Consider the following 18,332-nt stretch of genomic DNA (forward strand, 5'->3'; position numbering starts at 1 on the left):
TCCATTTCGGGAGACTGACCTCTTAAGATATTTCTGAAACCACACTGAAGGATCACAGAGCTCAATGTTAAATTATTTCAAACGTTTTCATTAGGAAACATTGTGTTTTTTTAAAAACACCCTTTTTAGACACTACGTATTTTGGAAATGCTTAGACAATTGTTTTGAAAAACCAACAATGTCTACCAATACATAATAAGCAAAAGAGAGAGAGAGAGAGAGAGAGAGAGAGAGAGAGAAGAAATAGTGTAGTAAGATCATTTAAAAGCACTCAGGAACAATTGATGAAAAGATGATTTCAGAGAGCTAATGAGAAGCTAGAAATTTTCAGATTGCTAGTTTCTTATTAATGTTGCTACCTCTCTTCTCTCAGCGAGAGATATGAAATTAGACAGGATGCTGCACGTACCTACGAAGATAACAAGAAGTGGTGCTTAGACCTGAACAGGAAGCTCTGGTCTTTGGGCACCATGAAGAATCTTCATGGACACTGACTGGACAATAGACATATATACATAGATGTCTATACATTTTAATACATTATGTAATAACTGTTTTAAATCAAATTGTTTATATAGTCAGACGGAGCCCCAGCAACAAGGTTTTGCTGACCAAGCACCAAGGATAGAAATGTGCCAAGCTCACTACTCTTGGTACATTTGTTAACACTAATCTTCACAACCTCTCTATTGAGTAATTTTAATAAATTATTAACATTTTAAAAGAAGAAACAATTTCAGCTCAAAGACACTAAGCAATATGTCCAAGGCTACAAAAGCAATGATTCAAGGATGGATTTAGTTCTCGTGTGTTCAGCTCCAAAACCCAAACTGTCTCTTAGTTGTGAAGTCTTCAAAGCAGATGTTTGGGAGGCACTGATGCTATTACCTGAAGTATCAAGGCATGGTGGAGGGATTTAGGGCAGTGAGACGTTGGATGGTGCTGGGTCTAGTATCTGGAGTTCATTAAGAAGGAGAATGGCAGATTAATATTTATTTTGTGCTCTCTGCTGGCAATAAATCTAGTAAATTGATTACAAAGATTTAACTGACTGAAGGCTAAGAAAATTGCTGGACATTAAATTGTTATACACCAAGGTCTACTTATATGGTACATTGAACTTTTCAAAGCACTTTTATATGAATTATATCATGTCATCCTTTTCAAGTTGTAGGGGACTGACTGCAGATGCAACTTGTCAGCTCTGGACTTTGAATGTGTTCGTAGTCTGCAAACCTGTGCTTATTCAATGTTAGTGCTGGCAAGGTCTCTAAAAAATCACCCAGTTTAACCCATTTAATCTACAAAGGAGGATGACTTCCCTGGTGGGCAAGTGGTTAAGAATCTGCCTACCAATGCAGGGGATGTGTGTTCAATCCCTCGTCCAGGAAGATCCCATATGCCATGGGACAACCAGGCGCAAGTGCCACATCTACTGAAGCCCAGGCATGCTAGGGCTTATGCTCTGCAACAAGAGAAACCTCCATGATAGAAGCCTGCACCTAGAGAGTAGCCTCCACTCGCTGCAGCCAGAGAACACCCACATGAAGCAATGAAGACCCAGGCAGCAATAAATAAATTTTTTTTTTTTAATCTACAGAGGAGGAAACTAATACTCAGGTTAAATAATTCACACAGTGCAATATGATGGATTAGTAGAACAGCTATGACTACAAACCCAGTTTTTATTTGCAATGATATAAATTGATGTGTTTTTTTGTTTGTTTGTTTGTTTTGAACATACATTTTTGGTCCCTGTCTTTTAATTTTAGATAGGAGCTAAGCTGTGGGGGGTGTTGTGGTGAGAAGCACAACAGAACAAGAGACTATGATCAATAATTGCTACCTACTTGGCTTTTAAAGTACTCTAATAAATGATAAGAGAAAGGGCTTTCTAGAGATTTAGATGCTGTCATGGGCTTGCACCTGACTTGCTCAGGACTCATTCTTCAAGGGGGAGGGCTGTGTGTGCTTATGTAAACAGCTAAGTTTACAGATTCAAGGGTAGTGGGCACAGTGGTCTGCTTCATACTTGAAAAACAATGGCATCCATGGGGTAGTTCCCTTGCCTCCCAGATACAGGAGGAAGAGAATGGAACTGGCTGCCTGAATTTTTAGAGTCAGAATAGGCCTCAGATGGCTACACAGAAGCTTTTCAAGATCTAGAATGGCTTGGAATAATTCAAACTTTGTTTTGTCATAATAAGGTACAGGCTTATGCGAGAGAGAGATGGCAGACCTGAATACATCCCTCAGCTGTGATGTGGAGGATGGAGGTAAAAGTGCCAATGACTGGACTGGTGTCTTATGTAAGGAAATCAACAGAAAGAAGATACCCGGCATGAAGACAAGCCTTGGTGAGGGTATCCCAACAGATAGCGCAGTGAACAGAGGCACTGATCACAGACCAGGTAATTCAACCCCTGTGAGCTCTTCAGAAATTAGATGATTGCCAGAGGGAGAAAAATGATTAGAGGAAATTCCAGAACTGACTTTATGTCTAAAATGACTTATGATCAACTAAGTTTATCCTTTCTGATATCAGAAGAGATACATAAACTTGAAATATAAGTAAAGATGAAGGATATATTAAAGTTACATATTTGTGCCCTCATGAGTTTTATGGCCTTTAGTTCAATTCAGTTCAGTTGTTCAGACATGTCTGACTCTTTGTGACCCCATGGACTGCAGCACGCAGGCTTCCCTGTCCATCACCAACTCCTGGAGCTTCCTTAAACTCAAGTCCATCGAGTTGGTGATGCCGTCCAACCATCTCATCCTCTGTTGTCCCCTTCTCCTCCTACCTTCAATCTTTCCTGGCATCAGGGTCTTTTCTGAAGAGTCAGTTCTTCGCATCAGGTGGCCAAAGTATTGGAGTTTTAGCATCAGTTCTTCCAATGAATACTCAGGACTGATTTCCTTTAAGATGGACTGATTTGATCTCCTTACAGTCCAAGGGATTCCCAAGAGTCTTCTCCAACACCACAGTTCAAAAGCATCAATTCTTTGGCACTCAGCTTTCTTTACGGTCCAACTCTCTCATCCATACATGACTACTGGAAAAACCATAGCATTGACTAGATGGACCTTTGTCGGCAAAGTAATGTCTCTGCTTTTTAATATGCTGTCTAGGTTGGTCATAGCTTTTCCTTCCAGGAGCAAGAATCTTTTAATTTCATGGCTGCAGTCACCATCTGCAGTGATTTTGGAGCCCAAGAAAATAAAGTCTGTCACTGTTTCCATTGTTTCCCCATCTATTTGCCGTGAAGTGATGGGACTGAATGCCATGATCTTATTTTTTTGAATGTTGAGTATTAAGCCAGCTTTTCCACTCTCCTCTTTCACCTTCATCAAGAGGCTCTTTAGTTCCTCTTCACTTTCCGCCATAAGAGTAGTGTTATCTGCATATCTGAGGTTATTGATATTTTTCCCAGCAATCTTGATTCCAGCATGTGCTTCATCCAGCCCAGCATTTTGCAGGATGTACTTTGCATATAAGTTAAATAAGCAGGGTGACAATATACAGCCTTGACGTATTCCTTTTCCAATTTGGAATCAGTCCGTCCATTGTTCCATGTCTGGTTCTAACTGTTGTTTTTTGACCTGCATACTGGTCTCTCAGAAGGCGGGTAAGGTGGTCTGGCATTCCCATCTCTTTAAGAATTTTCACAGTTTGTTGTGATCCACACAGTCAAAGGCTTTGGTGTAGTCGATAAAGCAGATTTTTTTGGAATTCTCTTGCTTTTTCTATGATCCAACAGATGTTGGCAATTTGATCTCTGGTTTCTCTGCCTTTTCTAAATTCAGCTTGAACAACTAGAAGTTCTCAGTTCATATACTGTTGAAGCCTTGCTTGGAGAATTTTGAGCATTACTTTACTTTATGGCCTTAAACAATTGTAACCACTAATCCTGATCTCAGACAAATGTTTTATCATCTAAAAAATTATGTAATTTACCTTAAAATGGGATAGTTTCCTGTGTGTAGATATGTGTGGACACAAAGCATTGTCAACAGACAAATCATTCAATGTGAGAAAAGAAACGTTAAAAATCACTGATTATCCAAGAAAGTTTGGCATTTTCTCTTATCATGATTTTGGAACAGAATTGGGCTAAATGATGGATCAGTCTGGTAGCTGTCAGAGTGGCTACCTAAAGGAGATGCTCAAACATCACTGAAACTGATTAAAACTTGGAATAAAAGCATAGGTCAAGTCTATTAATTCAGGTTGTTATTCATGACTCTTTGGATAACCAGAAAAACATTCAGTTTGGTTTCTTTCCTCTTTCTCTACTTTGAATTGAACTATATTATACCATTTAATGTGTAAGCTCAACTGCCTCGTAAGGAAGATGGGTTCTGGAAAACCTTTCATTTTCTTAATATAATCAACATGTCTCTCCTGATCAAAATGACCTTGGATATACAGGATTTATATGAAGTAGTGGGTTAAATTATATGGTCTGCAGCAGGAATATGGGATAAGGTTAAATTGCTGTTCATAGTAAACCAAGAGAGAGATTGGTGGTGGTTTTAGTGGTGGTGAGTGGAGCTGGCTGGGGTACCACAGGACTGAGACAAGAATTATAGAGCCAGAGGGAGGAAAGGGGAAGGAAAACACCTGATGGATGGGAGGCCAAGAAGGGAAACTTGGAACGGTGCAAATATCATGGAAACTTTCTAAATGAACGCTGTACACTGTGAAATAGAATCCCTTTCCATGTGACCTGTGTTAACTTTAATAAACTCACCATTACCTATTAATGCTCCTTTGTGAAGAGAATTTTAGTTGGTGGTTTAGTTGCTAAGTCATGTCCGAGTCTTGCGACCCCGTGGACTGTATGTAGCCCACCAGGCCTCTGTCCATGGGATTTTCCAGGCAAGAATACTGGAGTTGGTTGTCATTTCCTTCTTCAGGGAATCTTCTGGACCCAGGAATTGAACCTGGGTCTCCTGCATTGCAGGCAGGCTCCTGCACCACAGGGGGATTCTTTACTGACCGAGCTATGAGGGAAGCCCAAGTTTTATTTGGGGAGAGCTTAAAGGAGAATGATGAGTTACAAACTTAAATAAGTGTATAAGTTTTTATCATTAGAGAATTACTTTCATAAAAAAGCAAACTGACAGTATCAGGAAAAAGACTAACCATTGTGGTCAGAGAATTCTAGCAAATGCTTCTCTGAAACAAGTGAATGAAACATATCATTATCCCCAGTATCAAAGTTGAGTGATACATTTAATAAGACCAAACTAATAGCTACAAATAAAACTTGGCATATAACAAGCAACTTATTCTGCTGCTACTGCTGCTAAGTCACTTCAGTCGTGTCCGACTCTGTGTGACCCCACAGACAGCAGCCGACCAGTCTCCCCCATCCCTGGGATTCTCCAGGCAAGAACACTGGAGTAGGTTGCCATTTCCTTCTCCAATGCATGCAAGTGAAAAGTGAAAGTGAAGACACTCAGTGACCCCATGGACTGCAGCCTTCCAGGCTCCTCCATCCATGGGATTTTCCAGGCAAGAGTACTGGAGTGGGGTGCCATTGCCTTCTCCAACTTATCCTGTAGTGTTACAAAAATCTGGTACTTTAACTGAACTTAGTGTAGGCCATTGTGGGTTCACATTTTGGACAACTAACCAAGAAAACTGTTAGAGCCATCTTTAGTCCTTCAATTTTGGCAGTATAAAATCTGATTAGTGACCCTTTTCAACAGATCATCCTGATCCAATTTATATTGCTTCCACTTTGACGCTCCACTCATAAAATCTATTCCTGTACATATTTCCCAGCTTTCTGGAAAATTATTATATTTGTGTTTATCAGATGTTCTCACAGGTCATAGCTGGTATATTACCCTCTGGGCTCTGCTGGATCATGAGTTTTGTAACAGTTTTAGAAGAAAAAGCAGTGGTGGGCACATGCTCTGGGCAGCTTCAGCAGTACTTTGCAAGATAGCCACCTCAGGGGGAAGTCCATGCAGGTTCTTCAGACAAGGGAAGTCTAACCCGCTTAGACAGAGGTTAAAAGGCTGCTTCTACAAGCAAAGGAGGCTTGGCAGAATGGGGTGGTGGTGGCGATTTGAAGTCTTGAGCTTGATTAGAATCTGCCTAAGTTGTTGTTCAGTTGCTAAGTTGTATCCACCTCTTTGTGATCCCATAGACTGCAGAAGACCAGGCTCCCCTATCCTTCACTATCTCCCAGAGTTTTCTCAGGTTCATGTCCATTGAGTCAGTGATGCCATCCAACCACCTCACCCTCTGCCATCCTCTTCTCCTTTTGCCCATATGATCCCTTTCCAATTTTTCAGGTTCTGTTCTAGCTCTATTCTATTCAATGCTCTAACTTTAACGAGATTCTAGGACTTCCCTCATGGTTCAGTGGTTAAGAACCCACCTGTCAATGTGGGGAATATGGGTTTGAAGTGAATCCCACACACCATACTAGACAGTAGCCCCTGCTCACTGCAACTAGAGAAAGCCTGCAGCCAGCAACAAAGACCCAGCAGAGACAAAACAACAACAACAAAAAACAGAGATTCTATAGAACTGGGAATTTAATTTGCATGTGTAATTCCACTACCCACAAATCAGAAATTGGGTTTGATTTTTAGAAATATCTTCCCTGTGGCTATAAGAGATAAAAATTTCCTCCAGAACTGTTATTCAAGCTTTTATTTCCTTTATAAAGACTTTAAGCTTGGAATTTAAAGCCCTGAGCTCACTATTTTCTTCCCCCATTCCTGCAGCACAATGGCCAAACAACTTCATTATACTCTGTTTTTACTAAAATGTTCTATGGAAGCAATTACTAGGCCACCCAAAGAGAAGACTCAGCTTCTATAGGCACTTGATTACAGTTATCTATAGGTGATAATTTGAACAGCACTTGCACAACTGCATTTCATGGATGACATATCCTTTTTATCCCTAGAATGAGGTCATTAACGCCAAAAGTCTAATCAGATCAGAGGATCCAGTCCAGGAAAGTCAAAATCATTTTAGAAAGCTAATGTGAAAGATTCTGTTCCTCTGAAACCATTCTTGATACCAACTTATACTAGTCAGCCAATAGACAGATTAAAGGATATTCCACAAAGATTTGACCTTACACAACTGTGGGAGTTTGTTAGTGTCTGTACGGGAGTTTGTGAGTATCAGGGCTTCCCTGGTAGCTCAGCTCGTAGAGAATCCACCTGCAGTGCAGGAGACCCCAGTTCAATTCCTGGGTTGGGGAGATCTCCTGGAGAAAGGATAGGCTACCCACTCCAGTATTCTGGCCTGGAGAATTCCACGGACTATATAGTCCATGGCGTCGCAAAAAATCAGACACAACTGAGTGACTTTCACTAGTGTCTGTAAGTCTTTGCCTCTGATACTGGAGCTGAAGTCTGAAGGCCGGACAGCCAGGAAGGAAAGATGGATGTAACAGAGGGAAAAGCATAGACAAGCTATGACCCACAGACAAGATCAGGACATAAGAGGATGAACTGAACACCTATCAGTTCTTGCCATCTCTGACCAAGATGCTATAGATGTCTCACAAGAGAAGCTATTGCTATTTGCCTTCATCATGGAACGTGCCATGCACCTGGCTCAGGAACTGGAGAGCCTGAAGGGGAATCAGGAGAAGGTGGCTGCTATCTTTTCCAATAAGATGAGCCAGCAGAGAAGCCAGCATGTGTGAGTTGCAAAATGGATGGTTTTTTACTTCTGCCCTTCTAATTCTGCACAACAAGGTTTGAGTCACCCTGTAGAAAATACAGAGAAAAGTAAATTGTGGGAAATGTATTTCAGTCTAGCTGAACTGACATACTTCAAAGCACTACCACATGTTCATGAGAGAGGAGTGTGGAAATCCTCACTACAATGTGGACAAGTTGGTTTCTCCTTTATTATTTTCGGTTCACGTACTTTGAAGACTTGTTATTATATGCATACAATTTTAGATCTTTTTTTAATTGACCCCATTATCATTACATAATGTCCCTCTTTATAGCCCTGTTCCTTTTCTGAAGTCTATTTTGCTTGGTATTATATGCCTAGTCCAGCTATTTTGTGGTAACTGTTTGCATGGTATAGTTTTTTTCATTCTTTTACTTTTAAGCTATCCATATCGCTATACTTAAAGTGGGTTTCATCAAATACCCAGTTTAGTCTTATGTAGCTGTGTCTATAAAGAATATTTTTGCAAGACTTATTACAAAAATTTGCTTTTTGTTTGTCTTCTATAATTAAATTCTCACTATACGGAGTGCCACTGTATTAAATTTATGTTTTCAGAAGTCCCAACTAAAATTTAAATATATTTCCTGGGATGAAAGGCACATCAATAAATTTATGACCACTTATCTCATGAGTAGAAGGAAGAATCCACAGAAATCAGAGTCCATGGTAGATAAACTTTGACACCTAGAGTGGATTTGAGACAGCAGTGGGATACGTGGTATGGTAGAAGGGTTACCCTTTGTGTAAGTGACCACACATGATACAAGATGGATAGAGAAGTGGAGAGAGGGAGAAGAAAAGAGAAAGAAGTAACTGTATAAAAAGCAGCAAGAGCAATGACAGCAAAACCAACTTCAAGGTAGGTTTAGAGCGAAAGAACTAATTATCAAAAAAGAAAACCCTTTATCTTACTTATGGGTTTTTCTAAGTGCCAGGACTAGACAGTACCCTCAGTTAATCCCATTTCATCTGGTCTAATTAGGGTGTGGAAACTCACAGAGGTTGTCAGAAAGAGAACCGAGGTTGATGAGGCCATGAGTTAACTTAGTGCCCAGACAGTTTTGTAACGTGGAATTTCAACCTGTTACATTTGCAGATCATCTTCAGATTTCTATCAAGAGTGTTACCTCACTGTATAGCCCCACTATGGGGTTACACTGTATTTGTAGTTCTGTGCATGGAACCTGCTCTGTTTTTGTTGTTGTTGTCATATTCCTTTCACAATCATTCTTTTTTGCCCGGGGGCACATAATGTCTTTTTCCATCATAGTTCACTAATCAAAGCCTTGCTTATGTCACAACAGTTCAGTTCAGTTCAGTCACTCAGTCATGCCTGACTCTTTGTGACCCCACGGACTGCAGCACGCCAGGCTTCCCTGTGCATCAACAACTCCTGGAATTTACTAAACTCACATCCATTGAGTTGGTGATGCCGTCCAACCATCTCATCCTCTGTCATCCCCTTTTCTTCCTGCCTCCAATCTTTTCCAGCATTGGAGTCTTTTCCAATGAGTCAGTTCTTTGCATCAGGTGGCCAAAGTATTGGAGCTTCAACTTCAGCATCAGTTCTTCCAATGAATATTCAGGACTGATTTCCTTTAGGACTAGTTTGATCTCCTTGCAGTCCAGGGGACTCTCAAGAGTCTTCTCCAACACCACAGTTCAAAAGCATCAACTCTTTGGCACTCAGTTTTCTTCATGGTCCAACTCTCACATCCCTACACGACCACTGGAAGAACCATAGCTTTGACTAGATGGACTTTTGTTAGCAAAGTAATGTCTCTGCTTTTTAATATGCTGTCTCGGTTGGTCCTAGCTTTTCCTTCCAGGAGCAAGAGTCTTTTAATTTCATGGCTGCAGTCACCATCTGCAGTGATTTTGGAGCCCATGAAAATAAAGTCTGTCACTGTTTCCATTGTTTCCCCATCTATTTGCCATGAAGTGATGGGGCTAGATGCCATGATCTTAGTATTTTAAATGCTGAGTTTTAAGACAGCTTTTTCACTCTTCTTGTCTCACTTTCATCAAGAGGTTCTTCAGTTCCTCTTTGCTTTCTGCCATAAGGGTGGTGTCATCTGCATATATAAGGTTATGGATATTTCTCCCGGCAATCTTGATTCTAGCTTGTGCTTCATCCAACCTGGCATTTTGCATGATGTACTCTGTATATAAGTTAAATAAATAGAGTGACAATATACAGCCTTGTACTCCTTTCCCAATTTGGAACCAGTCCATTGTCCCATGTCTGGTTCTAAACTGTTGCTTCTTGACCAGTATACTGGTTTCTTAGGAGGCAGGTAAGGTGGTCTGTTATTCCCATCTCTTTAAGAATTTTCCAGTTTCCATGTCATAACAATTAAGCTACATTTACTCTTGGGCACAGAGTGACTCCATAAATGTCAAAATTCTATTTGACTTTGAATGGTTTTACCCTAATTAAAGGCCTTCTCAGCAAATAGAAAATAATACCTGCATATAACAGCAAAGAAATACAGAGGCACGATGTCACTTAGATTCCAGATAGACCAGAAACATATGCCCTGAGGGGAATCTTGACTATGTTAATAAGGGAAGATGCATTTTACACCATGGGGTCTTTACATGCTTTCACATATGCCAGCATTATACTGCTGAGGCTGCTGGGGACAGCAGAGAACGACAATAAGGCCGTCTTTCTTTGGCGGAGCACCTCACCAATTACAAGGAATTCTTGCTGTGTGTTCACTCATTTGATCATGCCACTGTTGTGAGGAAGGCAAGGAATGAGTACTGAGTTTTTAGCGGGTGAAGGTCACGCTAAGTGAGTGACTGGCCCAGGGTCACACCAGTGGCAACTGAGGCCAAATACCAGGCTCTTGCTCCTTAACTAGTATCTTTGTGGCTTGATTTTGGGTGGAAAAAGACAAAGCTGACAGAACTATCTGCTCACATGAGACTAAGAGCTTGGAAAACTGCCAAAGATCACTGTGTAAATAAATCAAAGCCAGAATTTTACTTTTGCTTTAGTTACTAATTTTTTATAGCATAGATCCATTTTCAGTTGTTTTCTTAAGCCAAGTAAATGTCAAAAGATAATCAACATTCACCCGCTCAACTCCCTGAGCTGCTGCCAAACTCCATGGCATATAATACAAACAATTTGGTCTGACTCACTTTTATGGGCCTGGAAGAGCCTTGTATTTATCTCTGCTCACTCACATTTTACCAGTTCTTTCAGATCTATTTCCAAGGGCATTTCTTCCATGAAACCTCAGATCTTCTGCAAACAGATGTGAACTTTTTCTTTGAACTGCCACTGTACTGTACTTGCGCTCATGTTGTTGTTTAGTTGCTAAGTCATGTCAGGTCTGACTTTTTTGTGACTCCATGGACTGTAGCACACCAGGCTCCTCTGTCCGTGGGATTTCCCAGACAAGAACACTGGAGTGGGTTGCCATTTCCTTCCCCGGGGGATCTTCCCAACCCAGGGATGGGACTCATGTCTCCTGCTTGGCAGGTGGATTCTTTAGCTTGAGCCACCTGGGATGTATTATTTCTCAAACTTACTTTCTCTGAGCTGCTCAATTAATTAAACAAGGAGGCCATTAGATGGAGGGATCTCTGTGTCATGGCAGCCTGGAAATGCCTCAAGGTTATGAAATCAAAATGCTAAGGACAACCAATCACAGATAGCCAGCTAGGCTTTAAACTATAATTAATGTAATCATTTCCTTTCTTTGCTTCTGCACTTTTTCTGAAAGTCCTTCCTGTGGCTCCCAGTGGTAGAGAGCTGCTAATCATTTCTTGTTGGGTGCTATCTGATTCAAATACACTTTTGCATATATAGTATTATAAATACAATGGATAAACAATAAGTTCCCTATACTATACTATATACTATATTGTATAGTATACTATAATGAAAAATGATACATATATACATATAACTGGATCACTTTGCAGTATAGCAAAAATTAACACAACATTGTAAATCAACTATACTACAAAAATTAAATTAATAAAAGATTTTTGCTCAAATGTACTCTTAAATTTAAAAATTTCCTCCGTTTATCTTTTAAAAGTGTTTTCTCATTAAACATATGAAAAGGGGAAAAGAGAAATCTGAAGTTAAGCGAAATCAAGAAGAAGATAAAATTTCTTGTATGAGTCACATATTTCAGAACTGTGTATCGAGCACTTATAATGTACAAGGTATTATAGATTCTTTGAATATATCAGTAAAAATGAAATTCCTGCCCCATGACAAGGCTGGGGTTAATAAAATATTCATTGCATTGAACTCTGAACTTTACTGGTTTATCATTGGTATTGCTCTTTCATGAGTGCCTTTTACTGTTGATAAGTTACATAACATGTATGTGTGCTCACTAAAAAAAAAAAATTAAGCCCTGTAAAAACAAGAATTGTATTTTACTTACCTTTTATCACATTTAGAACCTGATTTAAGTGACTGATTTAAGTGTCCTGATTTAAGTGTCCATATAAATGGACATTCAAATGACTGTTGATTCAAATCTGACTATCTCAATCTGATAAGGACTGTAAACTGTGGTGAATGGATACAGGGCTAAAGCAGGTGATGTAAAGGAGAGAACTGGCTGGAGGCGGCAAAGTTATAAAAGGCTTGTTTCAGTTCAACAGGGAGGCTGGCACTGAGCTCAAATGTTTGTAGCCTTTTAGGAATGCTGCCTTCAGAGAGGGTAAAGGCAGGATCTGTGAAGGTGCACTTATCTGAATTATAATGCTTTGCATTCCAGCTCCCAGATAACTAGACAGAAGACTCTAGAAAAGGTCCTACCTTTCTGTGTTTCGGCTACAGTAATTCATCACTGAGAAGTTTCATGATTAAGTGCCATCATTTTTTGGAACAGCTGTAATGCAATAACAATGCCTAGAATGTACCAGTGTAAGTCTCCCAGTCGTGTCCAACTTTTTGTGACCCCATGGACTGTACAGTCCATGGAATTCTGTAGGCCAGAATACTGGAGTGGGTAGCCTTTCCCTTCTCCAGGGTATCTTTCCAACCCAGGGATTGAACCCAGGTCTCCCACACTGCAGGCAGATTCTTTACCAGCTGAGCCACAAGGAAAGTCCATGAATACTGGAGTGGGTAGCCTATCCCTTCTCCAGCAGATCTTCTCGACCCAGGAATTGAACCAGGGTCTCCTGCACTGCAGGTGGATTCTTTACCAACTGAGCTATCAGGGAAGCCCAGAATGTACCAAGTGTCCACTGAAATTGGCAATTTCTAATTTTTCAATAGAAGTTATGAAACCACATACTGATGTGAAATCCTAATGTTCATAACTGATAACTTCATCAAAATTCTAACTATAGCTGTGCATTTTAAAAATATTAAAAACAGACAGGGCCACCAGTTTTCAATCTTTGTGAGACTTTTATTTTAGTGTCAATGTTACATAATTATTCAATCAGTTAATTAAGTACTGGGGCTTCTGCAGTGAATTAAATTCTTTGCTCCTGTGGCTCATTTATTCTGGTGGTGGTGGTGGCATGCAGGAGTGAGGGAGAAACAGGTAGAATGACAGTCAATAAACAAAAACAAAATATGTTCGGGAGTGATAAGTTCTATGGAGAAAATTCATTTGGGAAAGGGAGAGGGTTACCTGGAGTAGGATGGGGAAAAGTAGATTATCTTAGGTAAATGGTTAGAGGATAACTCTGAAAAAGCAAGGAACTGGAGCAGAGAAGTGAAATAAATGAGTGGACGAGCCACGAGGTCATCTAAGAGCTCTTCCAGTGAAAGAGAGTAAATGCAGCAACCCTGCGCTGGGAAAACAGTTGGTGTTTTCGAGGAGTACCTAAGAGTACAGTGTGACCAGAGCCTAATGAGAAAAACGGAGATGAGGTCAGAGAGAGTGTGGGAGCCAAAGCACGTTAAACTTTTAGGTCACAGCATGGACTTCAGCTTTTATTCTGAATAAGACAGGTGGCTTAAGCTGCTATAACAGAATATCATAGACTGTATGGCTTACAAACAACAAAGATTTAGTTTTTAGAGTTCTGGAGGCTGCAGCTTTGAGATCAGGGTGCCAGCATTGTTGAGTTCTGCTGACAGCTCTCTGTAAGGTGGCAGAAGGCCATTATCCTCACATGACAAAGAATGTAAGAGAGATTTCTGGGATCTCTTTTTTAAGATCAACAATCTCATTCACGAGGGCTCCACCCTCAGGACCTAATCACATTCTGGAGGTCTCATCTCCTAATCATTCCTTTGGGGGTTAGGATTCAACATACGGGTTTTGAGGGGATACAGACTTTCAGTTTACAACAACAACAAAAAACATTGAAAGATTTTAATCAGAAGAGTGACACGATTAAGTTATATTTTTCAAAGGCCTCTCTAACTGTTACATTGAGCTTCTCTGGTGGCTCAATTCAAAAAAAAAAAAAAAAAAAAAATACCTCCTGCCAATGCAGGAGATACACGTTTGATCCCTGGGTCAGGAAGACCCCCCGGAGAAGGAAATGGCAACCCACTCCAGTATTCTTGCCTGGGGAATCCCATGGATAGAGGAGCTACAGTCTATGGGGTTGCAAAAAGAGTGAGACGTGAGTGGGTCTCACTAAATATCAACAACAAAACTAGCTGTTATGTTAAGATGAGACTGTGTGAGGCAGGAATGCAGAGAGAGCAGTTAAGAGGTTATTGTAATAATCCAAAAGAGCTTATGGCAAAACCGAATTGGCAATTAGACCTCTGACCAGTGAGACTGAGTAGTTAGTTGTAAATATAAATTTGGACTTGTGAGACTAGCTCGGGCAATGGAGTATCTGGAATTACCAGTGATGGGATCTAAATCATGGTGTTGAGTGAGGTCACCACAGAAATGAGGGTCGATGAGAAGATGTGAGGACAGAGCACTGGGATGCTCTCTCTACATGTAGAGGATGAGAAATTGAAGACAATCCAGCAAAGGCAAATAAAAAGGAGTCATTCAAGCATCATGAGATAGTAAATAAACTGGACACCAAATTTTGGAAATGTTTTTAGGAGGATCCGCCAGGCAAATGCTCTCAACAAACTGAGTGGTTGAGGATTGCAACTGACCTTTGGGCTTGGCAACGTCTTGGCAAGACAATTTTAGTAGATTCATGGAAATAAAAGTATGAATAGAATGGGTTCAAGAGAGAATAACAGGAGAGAAAGCTGAAAACATGACTGAGAATTCTTTCAAATGTATTGTAATTCATTTGAAATTCTTTTCAAATTTATTGTAGAGAAAACTGAGGCAATAGCTGGAGAGGAATATAGGGTGATGATGTTACTTTTTGCTGCTGTTGTTTTTAACTGGTTTTAAAAGATGTGGGATATTTTAACATTTTTATCTGTTGGGAGGAATCATCTAGTAGAAAGAGAGGCTTTGCCAGTGCAAGAAAGAGAGAGGTCAGGGTTTATAGGAGGTAAATTTCGGGTGCATGGTTTGCTAAGTTTTAACACATTTATAGAGCTGTGTGTCTGTTACCAGAATTACTATTGCACTTGAAAAGCACCTTCAGGCTGCCCCTTGTTAGTCAATCATTCAAACCACCCCAACTCTTGGCTACAGCTGATCTTTGCTCCATGGCTATGCTTTTGCCTTTCTTCAAATACATTTTACTCAGTGTTTCCCACGAGGTTTCGAGCACTCCAGGGGAATTCCAGAACCCTCTTACTTACTGTCTGGGTGAAGGTGGTAATATTAACCACTTCCTTGTGGACAGGTCCTGAGAGGAACTGTTTTGAAATAAAGGAACTTAATCTGATGATTCACCCTCTGTGGGCACAAGCATATGTGGCAAGATGAAGTGGGAAGGAAGAATCAAATATTCATGCTCATTTCTACCTCTTCCCCTAGGTTATCTCTTGCCATCTCCTGTTGTGAGAGGTATCTCAAACTGCATTGACAGATGTGAAGACTTCCCAAGAGATCAAGGGGCCCTGGTCTAAATCATATCATTCAAAGATGCTGCTCTTATCACAAAACAGGACAGACTCAAAATGGGTATAAGAGATCAAACTGATAGTCTTCCTGCCTTGGAATAATACTAAAAATTCAAGCTCTATGAGGACTAAGCCTGGAGGCTGAGCTGGTGACCATCTTCAGAGGTCATCTGGCCAAAGGAAAGTCATAGATGGAGGAGAAGCACGTGACATGGAGGTATGTGGACCTTCAGGAGGGAGCTGCTGGCTAGAAACTCCAGTCTACTGTGCGGGTAACCGTGGTATTACCTGCAGGAGCCAGCACCCCATAGCACCGATGCTATAGAACAACAAGGGGGGGAGGTAGCTCTCCCTCCTGCCATGGGTGTGTGCTCAATTATCTGAACAGGCTTGTCCTTCTTAGAATCGCACCCCTTTCCATAAGTACATTTTGGAGAAGGAAATGGCAACCCACTCCAGTGTTCTTGCCTGGAGAATCCCAGGGATGGCGGAGCCTTGTGGGCTTCAGTCTGTGGGGTCGCACAGAGTCGGACACGACTGAAGCGACTTAGCAGCAGCAACAGCAGCAGCCATAAGTACATTTAGATTTAAATGAGATAATTTAGGGAATAAAATGAAGAATTAAAAATTGGACTTCGTTGAATTAGTAATCTTGATAAATGATTTTAAACTGAATTTACTCCAATACTATTTTTCTGGAGGCAGGTTGGGCATTACTTTTCTTCTCACTCAAACTGGTGACTGTAGAATTGAAACCTCTTACACATGTCCAGGGTCAGACAGATTGACCTTGAAGCCCAGAAACCAGCTTTTGAGCCCAGTTATGGCTGGACTGCCAGCTTCTGACTCACACCAAAATCTTGCTGATGAGTGAGACCTGGGTACCTCCTTATCCCTGATGGCTGAGGCTTCCTTCAATTGAAAACCGTGTTACTAAGATTTCATCCAAAATGCAGGACCAATTTCAGCTAAATGCTTTAATTATAAAGTATCTATTGAATCATGATCAGTTTTTAAATATCTTAAGGGTTAAACTGTTTATGAATTTTGTTTTCCTGAGGAGAGGGTAGAGTCGAGGGACGCTGCCAGGGCAAAGAGATGACTTATAGCTCTATGTCTGCCTCTTTGTATCAGAGAGAGATGCTACCAAGTGGAGCACAGCTTCCTGGGAGCCTGGAGTGAGTGTTCTGCAACTCCCAGTGCAGCCCAGGAGTCTCATGGGCCCCCACACACCCGAGCCCTAGCTTTGAAAAGCTTTTACCCAGGACCCTGCACTCTTCAAGTTCTTTTCCCAAGCTTAAGAAGGAGAAGAATCACCCGGGGAGCCTGTTAAACACGAAGTTTCCGGTTTAGCTGTCCTGGGTTTCTGCATTTTTTAACAAGCATGAACCTCAGTTTGAGTAAAGACACCACGGAGGACTTGGTTAATGAGTTCCGGCTGCTCAGCTTGAACCGCACGCGGTCTGAAGCCTTCGCAGTAAGGAACCTCAATTACTGTCACTTCCCTGCGCTGATGCACACTCAACAGGCTCGGCAGGCCCCGGGCTCTCCACTCCAGGGCTGAATCAGCAGCTAAGCACTCCTATTCTTTGGAAATTCTCCACTCACTCGTGTGGATTTCTGTTTCAACACTAAAGAACCAGCGTCCTCAACTTGGACTGGCAGGAGATTCACATCCTGGTGCTCACCTGCCATCTGGTGGTGAGAAATGAACACCAAGATACAGGGAAAATTTTTTTCTCCTTTCTTCTGCTTTTTCTCCATGGTAAACAACTCAGAGTGTTTGGTCACTGTAAAATGTAAAAGGTGCGTGTTTTTTTTTTTTTTTTTTTAAAGTATAAAGATGCTTGGTGCCTTACCTGGCAAGCGCCTTACTTGAAGAGTGGGTGTTTGAGGGATTCATCTCAGGGCAGGAGGTCCTGTTCTCCTCAGAGTAGCTCTGATGTCAGCTTTTCTGGTACCAGGCTCCTGTCCCAACGCCAGAGGAGTTGGGGCATCCTCGGGCTGGCACTGAATTTAGGGATGAGCCAAGGCAAGGTTGAATATATCAGGTCCTGTACTCTGGAAAGTTGTGATAGGAAAAAGACATTCTATCAACATTACATACTGATAAAGAATCATTAATCCATGAGAATTCTTAATAGTGGGATCCAGGGTTTGCTTTTTATCTTACAAAAAAGCCTTGTGAATCTACACTGACAAAACATTGCACCCGTATGGCATTCAGGTTTCCCGACCTTCTGGGCACAACTGTGTTTGCACTCACTTCGGTTCACTTCAGTTCAGTCGCTCAGTTGTGTCCGACTCTTTGCGACCGCATGAATCGCAGCACGCCAGGCCTTCCTGTCCATCACCAACTCCCGGAGTTCACCCAGACTCACGTCCATCGTGTCAGTTAAACTGTGCATTTTCTAGATTGACTCTTGAGACTGGGGTTGGAAAAGAACGTGCCTGTATGAATGGCTGTGGGTGGAGGACAGTTCAACTTCTCCTGTTTTTGTCAACAGCGGGTGTATACCAAACTCCCGTGACAGTCATGAGAAAATAAAATCTAGAGTGGAAAGAACAACCAAACGAGGTTTAGATCTGAGCTCTCACTCCATTTTTCTTTCTGACAAGTCTTTTGATGACCTTAAAAGTCTCCATTTCTTCTCTTGC

At 41.1% G+C, this 18,332-nt stretch overlaps 1 long non-coding RNA gene across 1 annotated transcript; it reads left to right on the forward strand.

The window, feature by feature from the left end:
• The first annotated feature begins 1,978 nt into the window (after positions 1 to 1,978).
• Positions 1,979 to 17,483, forward strand: LOC132345721 (uncharacterized). Its single transcript, XR_009495216.1, has 3 exons — positions 1,979 to 2,411; positions 15,589 to 15,891; positions 16,809 to 17,483. It is a non-coding gene; the product is annotated as an uncharacterized lncRNA (long non-coding RNA).
• Positions 17,484 to 18,332: the final 849 nt, after the last annotated feature.

This window comes from Bos taurus, chromosome 7 (genome assembly GCF_002263795.3).
Source record: "Bos taurus isolate L1 Dominette 01449 registration number 42190680 breed Hereford chromosome 7, ARS-UCD2.0, whole genome shotgun sequence".
Taxonomy (NCBI): Eukaryota; Metazoa; Chordata; class Mammalia; order Artiodactyla; family Bovidae; genus Bos; species Bos taurus.